Here is an 8,124-nt window from a genome sequence, read left to right on the forward strand (position 1 = left end):
CCTCTTGAGAGACCTGTATGCAGGTTGGAAAGCAACATTAGAACCTGACGTGGAACAACAGACTGGTTCCAAATAGGGAAAGGAGTACGTCAAGGCTGTATATTGTCACCCTGCTTATTTAACTTATATGTAGAGTACATCATGAGAAATGCCGGGCTGGGTGAAGCACAAGCTGGAATCAAGATTGCTGGGAGAAATATCAATAACCTCAGATATGCAGATAACACCACCCTTATGGCAGAAAGTGAAGAAGAACTAAAGAACCTCTTGATGAAAGTGAAAGAGGAGAGTGAAAAAGTTGGCTTAAAACTCAACATTCAGAAAACTAATATCATGACATCTGGTCCCATCACTTCATGGCAAACAGGTGGGGAAACAATGGAAACAGTGACAGACTCTATTTTTTGGGGCTCCAAAATCACTGGAGATGGTGACTGCAGCCATGAAATTAAAAGACGCTTACTCCTTGGAAGGAAAGTTATGGCCAACCTAGACAGCATGTTAATAAGCAGAGACATTACTTTGCCAACAAAGGTCCATCTAGTCAAAGCTATGATTTTTCCAGTAGTCATGTATGGATGTGAGAGTTGGACTATAAAGGAAGCTGAGCACTGAAGAACTGATGCTTTTGAACTGTGGTGTTGGAGAAGATTCTTGAGAATCCCTTGGACTGCAAGGAGATCCAACCAGTCTATCCTAAAGGAAATTAGTCCTGAATATTCATTGGAAGGACTGATGTTGAAGCTGAAACTCCAATATTTTGGTCACCTGATGGGAAGAACTGACTCATTTGAAAAGACCCTGATGCTGGGAAAGATTGAAGGCAGGAGAAGGGGTTGACAGAGGATGAGATGATTGTATGGCATCACTGACTCAATGAACATGAATTTGAGTAAGCTGGCGTGCTGCAGCCCATGGGGTTGCAAAGAGTCGGACACGACTGAGCGACTGAACTGAGAAATAGTATGTATTGTATAACACAGAGAACTATGTTATAATATCTTGTAATAACCTATAGTGGAAAATTATCTGAAAATCTATACATACATAGCTAACTCATTTTGCCTTACACCTGAAACTAACACAATATTGTAAATCAACTAAACTTCAATAAAAATTTTTTTAATTAATTAATTTTTAACTGAAGGATAATTGTTTTACACAATTTTGGTTTTTTTTAAATTAAATAATTTTTAAAAAATTTAAAAAGCATTTTTGAAAGAAAGTCTTCCTACAGAAGGCAAAGTCCTGGTCTGAAACAAGGTTGTATTTGAAAGAATATTCAAACAGAGCACCTTCCAGTGGAGTTTTGTAAATGTATCTGTGCTGGGTTTCTTGCAACTTTAGTTCAAATGTAGTGAGTTTTGGATAAATTGGACCAGTAGTCAAGTGGAAAATTATGCTGGCTCTTTCCATAGTAGTTTTGGGTATATGATGATGATTCACAGCCATGACTTTAGCTAATGATGTGGCATCTTTAGTCTTTCTGAGCAATACTGCCTCCTTGTGTAATGAGAATGACCTTCTAACCCATTAATCTGTATAATTTTAAATATATTTTTTCATTTGAATTTATTTATTTTTCTTTTTTTGGCTGTACCATTTGGAACCTGTGTCCCCTGTGTTGGGAGTATGCAGTCTTAACCACTGGACTGCCAGGGAAGCCTCTTGTTTGAATTTAGGCTCTTAAGCAACCTCAACCAGATAGTGTGCCTCACTGAAGAAATATCTTTGTGCCCACATTTGATAATTTCCACTGATAAGGCCAAGTGTCTTGTTTTCAGGGACTGTTTGCCCAATTTGATATTATCTTGGTCTTTTATATTTTTTGCTCTTACTTCTCATCCCTCTCATTATCACTTTAAAGTGGTAGAAAGCAATAGAAAAGTGAATGAAATAGAAAACAGTAGTTTTGCTACTTATTACATCATCTTGCAAAGTTTTTGTTGGAGGAAAGATAGAAAAGGTAAAATAATCCACTAATCAGAGATTCAATTATACAGATACTCTAACTTTATCAAAAACAGTTGATCCAAAGTAGTAAAGCCTGATGCATTTAAGTTACATATTTTCTCACCATTTCCTATTTACTCTTGGTTTAGGAGATTGGTGCTATTTGGCTCCATGCAATTCATCCAACAAATATCTTGATGCATCTGTTGCTGCTGCTGCTGCTAAGTCGTTTCAGTCGTGTCCAACTCTGTGCGACCCCATAGATGGCAGCCCACCAGGCTCCTCTCTCCCTGGGATTCTCCAGGCAAGAATACTGGAGTGGGTTGCCACTTCCTTCTCCAATGCATGAAAGTGAAAAGTGAAAGTGAAGTCGCTCAGTCGTGCCCAACTCTCAGCGACCCCATGGACTGTAGCTTACCAGGGTCCTCCGTCCATGGGATTTTCCAGGCAAGAGTACTGGAGTGAGGTGCCAGTTCCTTCTCTGGTGCATCTGTTAGGTACACTCTTTTTCAGATGCTGGAGAACAAAACAGAGAAAAACCCTGCCCTCAAGGAGCTTATCTTCTAGTGAAGAAACAGATAAGAGAGATACTAATAAAATATACACTTAACCCTTGAACAACATGGGTTTGAACTGCATGGATCCACTCTTATTTGGATTTTTTTCATTAGTAAATACTATTGTACTACATTATTCATGGTTGGTGAATCTGCAGATATAGAGGTTGTATGTGTTACATATAGAGAAATATGTGTTACACACTGATTTTCGACTGCACAGAAGGTTGGTGCCCCAACCCCTTTGTTTTTTGAGGGGCTCACAGTCTATTATTTTAGATGGTGATAAGTGCTAAGGAGAAAAAATAAAACAGAGAAAAGGGGTAGTGAACATCCAGAGTGAGGAGTGATATTACAGTGTTAGCTAGGGTGTCAGGGGAGGCCTTACTAAGGAAGTGGTATTAGCGTGAGGTGAGGGGAAGAGCAGACCATACCACGAGGATATTTGGGAGAGGAATGTTGCATGCACAGCTAACAGCAAGTACAAAGGTCCTGAGAAGGGAATGTGTGCCTGGCTTATTTGAGTGACAGCAAGAAGGCCAGCGTGGCTGGAGCTGAGTGAACAAGCAGTAGAGTCATAGAAGATGAGACCAGACAGAATCTTACAGCTTTTGTAAGGATTTGGGATTTTAAGCCATTGTGGGGTTTTGAACAGAGAAGTGAGATGTTTTGACTTATTTTTTAATAGAATAGAATGAAAACAGATTAGAGTGAAAGTAGAATATATATGACTAGAAGACTGGAATTTGACTTTGTAATCCCTCCCATTTTGGGCACCAAAATCTGTTACCAAAAGGGAGTGTGTGTAGGGGGGATCCAGCTGCTTGCCGCTCAGAAGCCAATAAACAGGTCAGGTTGGTGGAAAGGAAAGTTTGCTTTATTTCAGATGCCAGCAACTGGGAAGGGGAGGGTGGCAGACATCTGTCCAAAGGCCAACTACCCCCACTAACAAGCAGGGGGTGAGAGCTTTTAAAGACAAGAGTGGGGTGGGGTGGGGTTACATGCAGAAACAACATAGTCATCTCTAACAGTCATCTTCAACTGGTCATCAGTGGTCTGACTAGCATTATCTTGTTTGTTTTAGGTACAGTTAATCTTTACTTCCGGGGTGCACTTGTTCCCATTTCTTTGTGGTCAGTTCTTGGAATTGTGGCAGCTCAAGTCCAGGGTACAGTCTGGTCATCATGTAGTTAACTTCTCCACCTGATGTTTTGGTATTTATAAGACAGCTCACAGGATATGGCTCAGAATATTATATCCATAGCCCTTGAGAAAGAACTAAAGGTCCTTGACTATGCTTAATGACTACATTATTATCATTATTTAGTCTCTTTTGAGTGTTTTTCTTTGTTTCAGCATTTCTCACTTCTCTGATTAAACTTATTCTTTGACTAAAATTTTCCACAGTCTAAGGCATCCAGAGGACATGGTGGAAGGGGCAAGGACCATATGGTCTTGCTCTGTTTCAATTCCGTCATTTATTCTGGAGTATGCATACATTCATGAACCAAGAATTCGTTAGTAATGAACAGAGTACTGGTCACGATCAAGGGTTTGTTATTAATAATGAGTTACCATATAATAAAGTTGAATACTGAGTGGGAATAATTTTTAGAATTCTCAACAGTAATCAATAAGGAAATTTTTGTTTAAACAAGCAAATGAATAGATTTGGGAATAGAAATGCAAATATGATTTTAATTAGTATTCTATGTTTATAGAAACCTACCCCATTTTATAAAATTGTGACTTATGTAGAAAGAAACTTAGGATACTTAGGGATAGTTCATCTTCTAAGAGCAACCCTTTCCTGAATGTGTTAATCTAGTCTAAACATTTTTGCTAGGAAGATCTTTTGACAAGAAACGGAATAAAAACTTGTTCTCTTTTCCTTTTTATATATAAGTACTCAGCCTTCACAGGAGTTCTACTTCCCAGCAGTCTTGTTTACATTGCAACCATTTGTGTTTTCCTAGAACTACTTTAAATGCACAGCATCACCATTGTACTAAATTCACGTTTTTTAAAATTAATGTTTGGAAAACTTTAGCATTATTACCCAAATGCTAGTCCCTGAAAGCAGACTGTGGTTTCTGTATATACTCTGGTAGCTCAGACAATAAAGAGTCTACTTGCAATCAGGAGACCTGGGTTTGATCCCTGGGTCAGGAAGATCCCCTGGAGAAGGAAATGGCAACCCACTCAGGTATCCTTGCCTGGAAAATCACATGGATGGAGGAGCCTGGTGGGCTAAAGAGGTGCACACGACTGAGTGTCTAACACACACACACACAGAGTAAGAGCTTAACACATTTTTGAATTTGCAGAGTTCCCTTACATTACCCTTCTCTTCAGAAATCATTAATTTGAGCATTAAAGGCTTTAATAGTGTTGATGGTGTTCAGCTAACACTGATGTGGCAGCTCTCAAGGATATACCTCACATCCTTGAAAAGATTCTGTCAGTGGCCTGAGGTAAGAAAAGCTGTCAATGATCCCATGACTAATGCTCATGAAAATCTTTTATTATTTGTTCACTCAGCATATAATTATTGGACACCTATTATGCGAAAGCTGCTGTGAGGGGATTTAGATACTCAAGAATCAAAAGAAATGGCCTAGGGGAAGGGGGGCGGGGAGGGAGGAACATCCCTGATGTACCGGTAGTATGTACCATAGCTATGACTAGTGTCAGATTGCCCAGCAGCATTTTAAGAAAGTGAGATGCCTGGATTGGACTCTGCAGAGTACAACGAGGGACACCGTCACATAAAGGCTGTGTTTCCTGGAATCGGTACTTGTATTTGTCTAGTGCCAAGTTAAATGCATCAATTTATAAAACACTCCTCCATAACACTTTCTCACTGAGACTCCCAGGGCTTTTAATATCTCCAGAATATATTTTGCCGTTTTCCATAAGACTCAAAAGTAATATAAGCTCTAAAAAATCCACTAAAAAGACTGCAAAAAGTAGAAGATGAAGGGGACTCTGATGAAGAGAGGGACCATAATGACATGAATGAGCTGGAAGAGGAGCCCAAGGATGACCATAGTGAGGTCAACGGCTATAAAGACCTGGACAGAATAGTACAGTCTTTACAGTTTGATGTTATCCTGAAGACAGCCTAGATATTGGAAAAGGTTAAAGTGGGAGATACATTGGATCTTCTCATTGGAGAGGATAAAGAAGTGGAAACAGAGAAAGTGATGTGGATTCTCGAAAAAAGTGCTGGAGGAGAAGATCAGCAATGAGAAGTAAAGAGTGGTGTTACGTCGGTGGAAAAAGTTAGAACTGCCTAAAAAGAGTATGCGCAAATAAATGGATTGCTTTTCTGCTATAAAGCCGCTTTCTAGTGGTGCAGGAAGGGGCCAGGTTCTAAAGAAGATGTTTTTATTAAAATAAAGTTCTCCTACCATTCGTGGAAGATGCTGAGACGTTTTGTGGAAGTCAGGATCTACACGGTAGCTTTTGAAGATGCTTCCCTTGGCCTGGATTTCCCTCCCGGGCTTGATTTGTTCTCATTTTGACCTCATGAGCAAGAGTGAAATGTGTGCTGAATGAGCTAAACTCAGACGATTTACATGATCAGCCTGCTGTTTCCCAGGTAAACTGTTTCGGGAGGCAGTATAAAATAAACTGGCCTTGTTCTTAGAAAAAAAAAGAAATAGCCTAGAAAATGTATGCGTTATCTTCAACTAATACTTTTCTACTATTAACAAATTTACCTCTGTCCCTAGGCATTACTGTTCATAAACTGAAAATAAATCTTAATCACATAAAATGTACAGATACAGAATGTTACATATTCTATCTTGACCCTGGATTTGAGAATTAACTGTCTTTTTTCCTCAGGCTTAGAATAGAGAAGGATCTATTGTCCCTTATCGTTCCACTTCCCACCCATACTCAAAGTTGTTGTTTTTATAATTGCATTTATTTATTTTGGCTGTGCTGGTTCTTCATTGCTGCATGGGCTTTTTCTCTAGCTGTGACAAATGGGGGCTACTCTCCAGTTAGAGTGTACGGGCTTCTCATTGCGGGGATTTCTCTTGTTGTGGAGTGCAGTCTGTAGGGTGCGTGGGCTTCAGTAGTTGTGGCATGCGGCTTTAATGGTTGCCGCTCACGGGCTCTAGAGCAGAGAATCAGTAGTTGTGGTTCATGAACTTAGTTGCTCTACAGCATGTGAGATCTTCCCAATTTAGGGATCGAACCCTTGTCTCCTGCACTGGGAGGCAGATTCTTTACCACTGAGCCACCAGGGAAGCCCACGCCCAAAGTTCTTAAACATTTATTTTGTCTTCTCTGATCATAGTTGCTGATTCTCTCTGATTAGCCAAGCTTGTTTGTTTGACACAGACTCAGTATTCATGCCTTTGAGGAATTTCCCTGTCAATTCTAGGATGGATTACCACCTGTGCTCCCTCAATTACGTTTCCCTGGATACCAGAAAAAAACCTTCAAGCTCTTTGCTGAAGCTGTATTTGGGGCCAGTCTTGTTAAAGCGTGGACTTTACTAGGTGCTCAAAGCCTTGTTTGAGGCCCTTCTCCACTGCAGGCCCTCGGAGCCCCGTGATGTCCCTTGGCTACTGGTGGTGCCTCAGGGTCTCCTTCCTCCCGAGAGCAATCTGAACCTCTCCTAACCGCCTTTCCTTCTTCAGTCCTTCATCTAGAATTTTATAGGAACACTTTTTGAGCAAACAAATAAATCCTCATGTATCTCGTCAAACCACAGTAAATCACAACATTCCACCTTTGGGGTAGCTGCTCTGTAGATTTATAACCAGAGTATATTTTTAGAATGAGAAAGAAACTTAGGTCTTTTCTGGTTTTGTTTGTTTGCTTTTTTAATACTCAGGATCTTTGCTTAAAAGAAACCTTATTTAGAAATCCAGCATATAAAACAAATGAGAGCAGAGCTGTGCTAGATGGAGGTGTAAGGGTTCCCACATGTTCTAACTTCTCACTCTCCACAGCCCCAGAGCCCCCCGAGACACAGTAGAAACCCTCTCCCACGGAGACCTCTGAAAACCGCCTGATTTGCTAGATGCAGATTGCCCAAGAGCTTCATTTTGTGTACTTCCTCCTGCCTTTTGGAGCTCTGATCTCTGCTCTCATAAACTTGAGGCTGTTATTTACCTGCCCCCAACCTGCCTGGAGGGAGAGTTGCTGGCCCCCTGGCATCACAGTCTTAACAACACTGTGGTGAATGTCACGAGGATAAGGGTCGTGGAAACTATTCCAAGAGCCAGCATACAAGGGCTAAATTTTCTTTTATTACAGCCTTACACTCTTAAAAATATTGTAACAAAAATAGAGACTTGTGAAAATGTTCTCCTTTCTAGTGACTGTGGTGAGAAAGCACTCGAGTCTGCAAAGACACAGAACAATTCTCATTCTCCCTTCAGCTTTTGACGGGCAAAATCCAGTTGAATTGCCCTTCGTATCAATAGTCTGTGTCCCCAGAGAAATCTAAGCCCATTTCCATTACTTTAATGAAAGTGGAGGGAGGCTTGGCACCAGACTGACAGCAGTGATCATGTTTTGGAAAAGTCCATGTTAGAGAACAGATTGTTTTCTTTACTTGGCCCACAGGACAATTTAGGACAGATAGAAG

At 40.4% G+C, this 8,124-nt stretch overlaps 1 pseudogene; it reads left to right on the forward strand.

Annotated features, from left to right (window-relative positions):
- The first annotated feature begins 4,034 nt into the window (after positions 1-4,034).
- On the forward strand, positions 4,035-5,655 carry LOC145505272 (mitochondrial transcription rescue factor 1 pseudogene; annotated as a pseudogene).
- The last annotated feature ends 2,469 nt before the right edge of the window (positions 5,656-8,124 follow it).

Source organism: Giraffa tippelskirchi, chromosome 5 (assembly GCF_054371585.1).
Source record: "Giraffa tippelskirchi isolate mGirTip1 chromosome 5, T2T-mGirTip1v1.2.pri, whole genome shotgun sequence".
In the NCBI taxonomy this organism is placed as follows: Eukaryota; Metazoa; Chordata; class Mammalia; order Artiodactyla; family Giraffidae; genus Giraffa; species Giraffa tippelskirchi.